Source organism: Haliaeetus leucocephalus, unplaced genomic scaffold, assembly GCF_000737465.1.
Source record: "Haliaeetus leucocephalus isolate CR32 unplaced genomic scaffold, Haliaeetus_leucocephalus-4.0 Scaffold140, whole genome shotgun sequence".
In the NCBI taxonomy this organism is placed as follows: domain Eukaryota; kingdom Metazoa; phylum Chordata; class Aves; order Accipitriformes; family Accipitridae; genus Haliaeetus; species Haliaeetus leucocephalus.
In genome coordinates this window covers 5,619,853-5,630,263 of record NW_010972576.1, presented here as the reverse complement: position 1 = coordinate 5,630,263, position 10,411 = coordinate 5,619,853, and the positions used below count along the sequence as shown (strand labels likewise).

At 42.9% G+C, this 10,411-nt stretch overlaps 1 protein-coding gene across 1 annotated transcript in view; it reads right to left on the bottom strand.

Annotated features, from left to right (window-relative positions):
• RNF175 (ring finger protein 175) overlaps nt 1-10,411 on the bottom strand; it is a 31,085-nt gene that overhangs the window by 19,658 nt on the left and 1,016 nt on the right.

The following is a 10,411-nucleotide window of genomic DNA, read 5'->3' as shown; positions in this document are numbered from 1 at the left end:
CCCTTCACCAGCCCCCTGATTCCCCCCCCCCCCCCCCCCCCCGTATACACACACGGCTGCAGCCAGACACCCTCATCGCCCCTCTCCAGCTGCCCTCTTCCCTCCTCCTCCCTCCGACCTTGCTGCTGCACCTCCAGGACGCACACCGCGGCTGTGGTGGTAGCCATACCCCCAGCCGCAGGCGGGAAGGAAGGTGCCACTGCCCGGTGCCTGCCCGAGCCCACAGCCCTTCAGCGGTGGTGCTGGCGGGCGGCCATTTGGTGGTGGTGTGGTGGGGTGTACACAGAGCCCCAAGATGCCGGCGCTGGGACGTGGGGGTGCGGGGCTGGCTCAGCTTTGCTTGCCTGTCCCTGATCCCCCAGCCTGAGTCATGGAAGCGTTCTGCAAAACACCTGGGTTTTTTCTCCCTCTGAGGTTCACTGGCGTGGCTGTGGCGGTAGCACTGCTCCGGGCCGGCCTCAGGAGCAGACAAGGCAGCACCCTGCTCTGTTCGCCCCAACGTTTGGCTGGGCTTGTGCAGCCCAGACCGCCGCCGTTGGCCTCTCCAACCTCCGCTACCCATTTAAAACATGAGAGAGGACATATGTGTCTTTATTACTCTCCCTGTTGGGTTTGCTCTGTGTGCGTGATGAGCGGCTGTGGGGAAGTGGCCTGTTTGTTAGAGATCCCTTGAGCAGGCTGCTCAAAGCCTCCCAAGGCAGCAGCAAATTGAACCTTGTTACTGTTTGTTGTTGCCAGATAATTACTTAATTTTGTTATCTGATACATGAGACACCGAAATGGAGGTGGTCTGTGGTCTTCTGGCCCTTTCTGAGTCTGTTATTGAGGATCCTGAAAAGACAGCTGCCCACGCAAGTCCTGAACGGCTGTGAAGCGCTTCATTTCTAAGCGGCAAGGTTGCCGAGGGTTTGTACGTGGTCCTTCACTTTTTGTGTGGTACAGGTGGAGGTTTTTAGTGTGTCTCTGTTGCATAGGGGGAGAAATACCACTAGTTAGTCAATACACGCTCACACATAGCAGACGTCAGTCCTGCCGTGAAGGGAAGCAGGGGCTGACCCTGATCGTGTGACATGCTGTGCAGTAACTCAAGGGCAGCCCAGCTCTGCACCAGTTCAGAGCAGCTTGGGGCTTGGGTTTGCAACTGAGTGCCGTTCAGGTATGGCAGCTTCACAGATTGCTCCCTGCTAGCTGGCTGGCTCCCCAGCTAGAGTGTCCTGCCAGCAAGGCCTGTGCAGTCTTTGCCACAAAGTTCTCCCTATGTGGCAGGGCTGCGTGCAGCCTCTAGAGTGTGCCTGAATAAATGCTACAGTAATATAATTAATATCAGCCACTGGTGGGAAAGAAAGGCCTTTTCTAGGAAAGATAGTGGTACCTTTCCTAGCTATTTCCCTATGAGTAGATATATATCTGTATTTTTAATATATATATTTTAATACAGTGGGTTGCATGTCATAATGTTATGCAGTTTCATTGTATTGCTTCCATACTGGCCATTTAACCCAGAATATGCATCAAAACCTTCACAATGAGCTTAAATCACTAAATGTTTTTCTGTTATAAAAGTAGTAGTTTTATATTTCTAAGTGCTCTTTAAAACGCAACAGCAGGATGTCTTTTTTTTGAAAGTTGGAAGGCTAAAGGGCATTTACCTCTGACAAAGCAGGAATATTCAAAGGAAAACTTGTATACGTTGTTATCTTACTTTTTCCCTTTTGTTCTTCAGTGTTTTAATAAATAGGGCTAAGCAGCCAAAATGAGACTAGGTGATAGAGGAATGTTTCTGCATAAACTAATAGTGCCCACATTCAGTACATGCATACTGTACCTTTATAACACTTACCAAACAAGAGTCTCAGAGCACTTCGCAGAAATCTAATCAAAGGCAAGGAGCTGTGCAAGACAGCAATTTGAATGATATGTGCAATTAACATTTGGGGCCCTGTTTTTCCATCTCAATCTCTTGACAACCAGGCAGCACTGTCAGTTGTTAGATTTACTCCACCATTCAACAGAACACAACAAATGCTTTAAAATTTATTCTTTGAGCTCCCCCCTAAAGACTGCTTTACTGGATTTGTCTATGTTTTTATAAACTTGATATGCTTCAAAGGCTTGCTTTGGCCTTACAAGGGAACAACTCTTTCTGGCTGACTAGGCTGGATTCTGGGACTCCTGGGAAGCAAAAAATAATGGATTTTTTTTTCTTCTTGGAATTTTTATGGGAATGTCAGAATTGCTGAAGCTCCAGAGCAGTTCTGTCAGATAATTTTGGCAAATTCTCAATGTGATAACTACGATACAATGCTGCACTGGAAAGGAAAACCTGTTAGGAAAATAATAGTAACTAGTATACTTTTTTTTACCTCATGATGCACACAATTTACCAAGAAAGTAAAATAACATAAAATATACATTGAATACATTTATGATCAAAGAAAAAAGCAATACGGATAAAGCAAGATGGACATCAGCTGGTTTCACTATAAGCTTAAATCACTGAAAATTGTTCCCCTATACAGGCAATAAAATTTTGTTTTTCTAACTACCCCGTAAAATGCAAAAATGGGACCTCTTCTTGCAAAAGTTGAAAGGCTATTGCTTTTAATTGTCATTTGCACTGGTTAAAATTAAAAGTGCAAATTTCTATGCACTGAAACATGCATGCACACACTGTGCTCTGTGCATTGTCTATTTTATGTCCAGCCTCTGGATATTGTCAGATAAAAGAAGAACATTTTTATTTTGTGAAGGAGGGGCTCTTAAAAAGCACACCAGACAAGGGAGAAATAGTAAGTTAATCTGCTGTAAAGCAGAACATGAAAATGTGTTTCTCCTCATATCTGCAAAAGTTAGTGAAGCAAACCTCTTTACTTCAAATAATGAAAATCCAACAGCCAATCACCTTGTTGCCCCAATGATGTGACTGGTTTAGGAATAGAAAATTTTCCGCAATAGCAATACAATTCTTCTTAGTCACTTTTAATATTTTAGCTATTAGGGTTCTCTTTTTCAATTTTTTTTTTTTTTCTGAAAAAGAAAGTCTAAAAATGCACATTTCATAAAATGAAAGCAGTGAGACCTTTATCATCCCAGGAACCCAGAATTAGGGCACCAGTAAAATGTTTTGAAAGACTGGCAGACTCATGGTAAAGGCAACACATGTGGACCTATCTTATGCAACAGGCCTATCTGGCATCTGTCCCACTGTAGAAATGGGAAATAATTATCACAGAGAAGCAATGCTACATTTGCTGCTGGTGGTGTTTTTGTTGTCTAAGGCATCACCGCTTCCGAATATAGTAGCGGAGAGTAGAAGAGTGCTGGGAAGGCCGATGGACAGCATGGCCAGCATGGCCAGTGGGAGCGGGGTGCCATGCGCTTGCAGACTTAAATCTGGCAACCAAAGTAGCATGGAGCTGCCTTTCAGGGAAGCTCAGAAGGGAGTAGGATAGCTGAGGGCTAGAGAGAAAGCTGAAGCTAGGCGATAGGGTGCTGCACTAAGTAAAGAAGATAATTCAGCTGGGGAATAACAGGTGTATTCCAGTCAGAGTACAGCAAAGAAATGAGTGATACACACGTACCCTTGCTGGAGCTGCTATCTGGTGTAGGAAGTATGCCTGAATGACACAGAGTTTGCTGAATCCAAGCCCTTTATGCCTGCTCAGCTTGTGGTTCAACATACTGTGTCTTTCACCTCGGCATGTAAAGCCTTAGTCTTGCTATCGCTCGCTGAAATGCAGTGCTGCTCCCACTGAAGGCGACAGGGTGAATCGCGGGAGTGAAGCGATGCTGCTGCAAAAGCCTTTGTGGTGCAGGCAAGGAGCGTGCTAGCCCGTGGAGTACTGGGGAGGCAGCTGCTGAGCAGCATGGTGCATATGAAAAGCAGCTTCCCCAGCTAAAACCTGGGCACCTGACAACCGAAGCCACCGCGAGGCCTCTGGGCCACTGCCGTATGCCTTACGCCATGGGCCACATGCTGAAAACCATGCCACGAAGCAGTCGTGTGTGTGCTTTAGTCTCGCTAAAGTCAAAGGGAATTAAACATGTCTCCAAAGTTCAGCATGTGCTCCAGCACTCCTGTGTCTGGGAGGCGCATGGTCATCGTCCTGCCGTGCTGCAGGGAGCTGCATTTCTATCTCTCAACAGCTTTGAGACAGCAGCAATCGATTCGAAGGCTCACAATACTTGCTGCTGCATTTTGGCAGTATTCGGAAGGGAGCACATTCTGTCTGAATGTGCGTTCAGTTTTGCACTTCTGAGCAGCAACTGCCCCAAAGCTCCCAAATTTTCAAAGAGTTACATGGGTATTTATCTAGCCAAATCCCATTATAATCAATAGGAGCCGGGTGAATAATTACACTGCGGTTCTTTGTAAATAACAGCGAATGTTGCCACTTATTGCTGATTATGGTGCTGACTTTTTGTAGATATAGATCCACGCGTCTATTGGGAACTGCATGTAGACCACCAGGTTATTTCACATATTGGTATAGTTTCCATGTTTACTGTGCATATCACTTCAAAGAACCGAGGTTGATGACTTCTGGTCCACTGTGTTAGCAGTCCGTCTCCTCTCCATCTCCTGTTGTTTCCTTTCACAATCTGAGTAACAAAAAATGGTGGTGTAAATAGAACTCCAACAAAGAGGTCTGTTGAGCCTGTAATGCTCCCCTGAAAGGAGGCTGTCTAGGGGATGAATGGAACAGCCTCAGCCTAGCAGTAGCGGGGAAATAGATGACTTGGCATTGGACGGTAGCAGCCAGCAGGGTGCATATGCCTAGTGTAGTGGCAAATAATGGTTAAGCTAGTCAGTTGAAGGGCTAAATGAGAGTACATTGTCTAACCCTGTAACCGTAACTAAATTGTAACCTGAAAAGAGTTTATAAACATCTGGCTGCTAGCCCATCTCTAAAGCTTAATAGCTAAATCTGAGGTGCAGAATTTTTTAAGGCTGCCAATTATTACTTGGAAGTATTACCATCTTAAGCAGATTAATTGCATTTCAGGATTGTAGAGCATATTAAATTGTGGTTTGAGCATCTCTGCTGAGTTTTCCCATTAAATTAGTTTGCGCAAGATCAACGTTTATGATTGATGCTATTTCCATTTGGAAATAGACACTCATTTGGGTTTCATGACATCTTGCTGCTGATTTTACAGCTTTGCTCAGTATTTCATACAGAATTCTAGTCTGGTGGTACATCTTAACTTCACTGATTATTATATTCATGTCTTTATCCAGGTGTTCATCTCTTTAAGCTTGAATGGAGTGACACATCTGTATCTTTTGATTTCTCACAAATTTAGCAGTGCAGGAGCACGCTTCCCTGGACAGTCCTATTTTATTTAAAAATTGCTATTCAGTGACAATGAAAAGCATATACTGGTTAGACTAATAAGCATGTGACCTCCTCTGCAGACTAGCTTTTCAATCTTTTAATAGCTCCCATTATTAATAGGACAGCATCTATGTCCTCCGCGTTTGTGTTGCAAATACTTACAATAGTTGGAATCATTTTCTAATTACTTAAACAATGCACTGTAGCAGCACCAATTGAAATTCCTGTAGGCTACAGGCTTGCTAATTGTTTCCTTTAGTAAACCTAATTTATAGGGCTGTGCAAATAGTTGCTGGGTTTAAAGTATTTTGGCAGCTGAACTGAAAAAAATGTTATGGACTGAATGGAAACTTCATTTCTTTAGAATTGTCAGCACAGCAACAAGGATTGATTTGAGGTTATAGAAGCATTTTTTAACACCCGGCAAACTGTTTCATTTGGTTTTCAGGTACATTTAATAAAAGCAAAGGACTGGATCATAAACATGAGAGGGAAATAGTCCCAGCTCTCCCGTTTTATCTACTGGTTGAGTGAGTAGGGCAATTTACCTGGGATGTTAACAACTTAAATTCAAGACTCCAGACTGCTTCAAGCTTTTAGTAAAGTTCGCCTAACACTCAGATGAAAGTCTTAACACTGGAAATGAAGTATTCTGGGATGGAGCTCTGTTTCTTTCCTAGGATGCCTAGATTAAAAAATAATTCTAATGCATCAAGCAAGCAAAATCAGAACTCGTAGGTCAGGTTTCTTGTGCTGGATCTTCTCCGTTTATGAGTCTGACGCGGGGCCATGGCACACATCTACAGGGGCAAGAGAGGCTGAGGATCAGAGATGGGCTCTGACTCCTCTTCTTCATGTTCTCCGGCTGCTGTGCAAAGTGAGTAACCTAGTCATCAGGCCATAAGCTTATTCTTTCTCTATCTGATTTATTCTGTAAATTTCTACAATTTGGAAAAGCTTCAGTAGCAAAAGTTGAGAGTGAAACACCCAGCATACTCCCCATTCAAGTGTGTAGCTAACAAAATCTCTGGTTACTGGTTGAGATCTTGATCTGAACTGGGGCACAGAGCACAGAGGGAAGGAGAGGACAGCTTTAAACCTGGATCTCCCACAGCCTAGACAAGTGTTTGCCATATTGTCTCATGTATCTATTTGAGTATGCATGAGTGAATATAGATAATGCCAGTGACTGTGCAAGTTTGCTACCCAAACTGGAATATTTAATTTCAGTAATGTCCACTCCCAGCCTTGGAAATGAAAAAGAAACAGCACTAGGTGAATTTCCCCAATTTATTTGCGTCATCAAAACCAATAAACCATTTAATGAAAAAAAGTTCAGCCAGCTGTACTTGGTTAAAGGAACTTCTCATAGTGTGAAAATTGACAAAGATCCTGGGTTTTCCATTTATCTGAAATTGCTATCAATACTGTAACTTTTATAACACTTTGTGAAGAGGCTCTTGCTCTGGAAAAATCTCTGAGCTATATTGTCCATTTGGGGAAACTTGTTAAAAAAAAAAAAACTTGCAGAAGACATTCTATTTTTTGTTGTTTTCTAGTATTTTTACTGGGTTTGGAGTAAACCCAGCTACTAACAAGGTCTTATTTTTCAGTCTTTCTGAAGACTATGTGTTTTTCATAGTCCTCGGGTTTTCTTCCTGTTCTTTAACATACTTATATTTTAGCAGTCTCAGTTAAGAACCTTTGGGTTTTTTCTCCCCTCTATTTTTTCCAGGAGCAAATAAGGTTTACTCAAAGACACATCTGCTACATCTTTGTTGCTTTACTCTGAATGCCTCCAGAGGAAAGTAAAATACAAAAAGAAGGCTCTTTGCCAAGCACAGACCTGTGTATGCAAACTTTGGTCATTCAGGTTCTCGAGGTCAAGTCTAGCGAATCTAACTCTTCCCAAAGATGAGTATTTTCTTATCCCCACCCCTTGCTTTCTTCCCCATCTGCAACCTCCTTGCTAGCTATAGCATTTATACTGTAACACCGAGAATGAGCATGAAAGGTCAAACTAACAGTTCCCTTCTGGGTTTAAGCTAGTGGCAGATGGCTATGAGGACTCTGCCCCAAACTGGGGGTTTGCTGTGACCTGTTGTATCCCTATCTCTAAAGATAAACTTGAAGAACCAGCCCTCCTCTGCCTTCCCAGGGATCTTCACTCTTATCTCTAGTCATTGCTCACCAACACTTTTAGCTGTCAAAACCCTCTCTGCTGCCCTAGCAACAAGCATCCAGGCTCTTTTCCAGCTGACATAAGCTTCCTGCCACCTCCTGATGACAAGTGCTTCCAACATTTCCAGCTGTCAGACTTTCAGCATCTGCTCCACATGTCACCAGGCTGACTTCACTGAACCTCAGGCAGCTTTGCACTCAGCCAGTTGCCTGATGCTATATGGTGAGAATGACTTCACCCTGACTACAGTCACTTGTCCACCTCTTTCTGTGCTGAAACAGTGACAATCAGGGTTGGTGTGTTTTCTTCCAGAGAGCTGCTGCTATTGCATTTATATACAAGTACATGTTTCATTCAGACTTAGTCAGCTATTGTATTAATACTATTTTAGAGCAGTAGCTTCAGTAGGGCTCCATTAAATCTATTCAGAATGCTTCTCTTCTAATTGAAGTTTGAGCAGGAGTGACTCTTCTGAATTGTTGGTGTCCTAAATTTATATATAGCATGACATTTAGAAAATAAATATTCTTACTGTTAGAGAGTCAGACTCTTCAAAAGTAGTCAATACTGGATTTACTCTGCTTCTATTAATGTATATAGAATTTTACCACTGGTTTCCCTAGGACCAGCTCTAGGCCATCATTTCACACTTCATAAAATCTACCTAGAATGTGTGTTGGTACCAAATTCCCTGGCAAATCTTGTCCTTTTTTGTTTTTTTTTTTTAAAGCTCTGTTTCTGCACCATCCTTTCAGTAGTGTGTCAGAAATGGAATACATCAGCCAGATGAGAATCTCCCACTGAAGTAGATTATGCCATTACAGTATCCACCAGCACCTTCTTCTTATCTCTTTTTCGAGTGCTGCTGTGTGTGAAGTTTTCCACAAGCTCTTCTAGATACTTTTTCTCCTTCAGAGGATCAAAGATAGAATGAGTGTGGGAGACAGGCAAGCAGAAGAGCCCAGTTGGCAAATGCAGCAAGCCTGGGCCTCAGGTGCTCAGCCTTATCAAGATTACCGTAAGGCTGAAAAGGTGTATTTTTCATGTCCAAGCTACAAGCGTGCTGAGCCCTGCCCTGCAGATGGTCATTAGGCTGCCATCAGAAGGGATCCAGCCTGCTGCACTCCTGCCCTGTAGGAGCTCAAAGGGCTGGAGCAGCACCCCAGCCCTTGCTCCTTGCCTGCTACGAGGCGCAGGTCCCTGGGGGACCCCTTCACATGCTGCAGGGACAGGCTATACCAACACAAAGTTGATACTGCAAGCTCTTCAATAGCACTCACCAACTTCCCTTGGTGCTGGGCAAGCCACAGCAGCAAATTGAAACTGAGCCTGCTGTTAACATACTTGTTTCTTTGCAAACGTCTGGGCTGAGGGCCCATTTTTAGGATGTGCTTTGTGTGACCTACCTGCCATCTGCTCCCCATGTATCAGATGGTGCAGCTATGGGACTAGGTGGGTCTTCTGCTCAGCTGCTGAACTCACCACAAACCACTCATCGTATTTAGTTGTTTTCATTCAGGGTTCATTTGGGGTTGAGTAAAAGAGCTGACCTGATGCACTGTCTGCCTCGTGTGATGGAGGAAGGTGGTGGGAGCACACAGCTGGCGGGGGTGGGGTGCAGAAAATGGAGCCTCTATGGAGCAGCTCACATTTAGATACAATATGCCCACATTAAGTGTAGTTATTGCTAGGTGAACTTCACCCTAAGCTAGGTTGTGGCACTCTACTAGCACAGGAGATGTGTTATACTGTAATCCATGTTCTAGATGTCTCCAGTGACCCTTTTGAGTGTCATATGGGAGAAAATGCAGTGTCTCTTCCACCTTCCATTTTGAGAAATCTCATTAAATAATAGGCCCTTTATGAACTATAATTATATATCACTATATTGCTGACTTTTGTATTACTCCTTGCTATGTGCTGGCTAGTTGCAGCAGTTGCAAGGCAAGTCTTAACAGTTAATATAGTTTCCTGCTGTATTGTGTTGTAGAAAACAGTATTTCATAAAAATCTTTTCTTGTTCATCTACTTAATGTAACAGTACAAAGTTGAAAAGGATGCTAATCCTTCCAGCAAGCTTAGTTCTGGATTGAGGGACTGATGTCCATGCACTGTTTTTTCGTGAAGGTAGAGCTAGCTTTAAAATTCCTGAGTTACCTTATGAATGTATAAAGTCTGTTTCTGTGGGGAAGCCAGGATGTCTTATTTCAGCTCTCCCAGTAAGTATCATTTGACTAGAATATGAGGAAACAAAAGGGTTAGGACAATTTTAACATTTCACATGTGTGGGACAGATTATGATACTACTACTTGCTAATATTTTCAACAGTCTAGATCCCATTTCCAAAATCCCTGGGTGCCAAGTACATTAAACTCTCTAAGGTTATATGTGTTGCAGCCAAATTTTGAAATACACGTGGGTACCTCAAGCAACAGATAAGCATCTGTAAGCATCTAACAGGATTTTAAATATGCCTTCTTACATTGCTTCCAACAAAATTAATTTTTTGTCTTTTTGTTGTGTAAGTTACTTAAAGGTCAAAACCTAAGAATACTTTGGAAATTGATCTTATGCTTTAGTTTCATATACTCTTTTGAAAATCCATTATATATTTAAAAATCCACATTGTGTGAAAAAAAACCCCACCATTCATACCACTGGGATGATTGCAGTGCTACAGATCACAGGATGTAAATGAGACTACTGAAAATTTTTCCCATATTGAAGAATCCAGCATCTGAAGGAAAGAGGCTGTGTGAAGCTATAAGATTATCTTCAAAATCATTTTCTTCCCTTATTGAAAACAAATTATTAAATCTCCTAATTCTTAAATTAGAGTGTATTTTCTTGTCTTGCCTGATTATTTGGGGGGGGGGGGGGGGGGGCCCC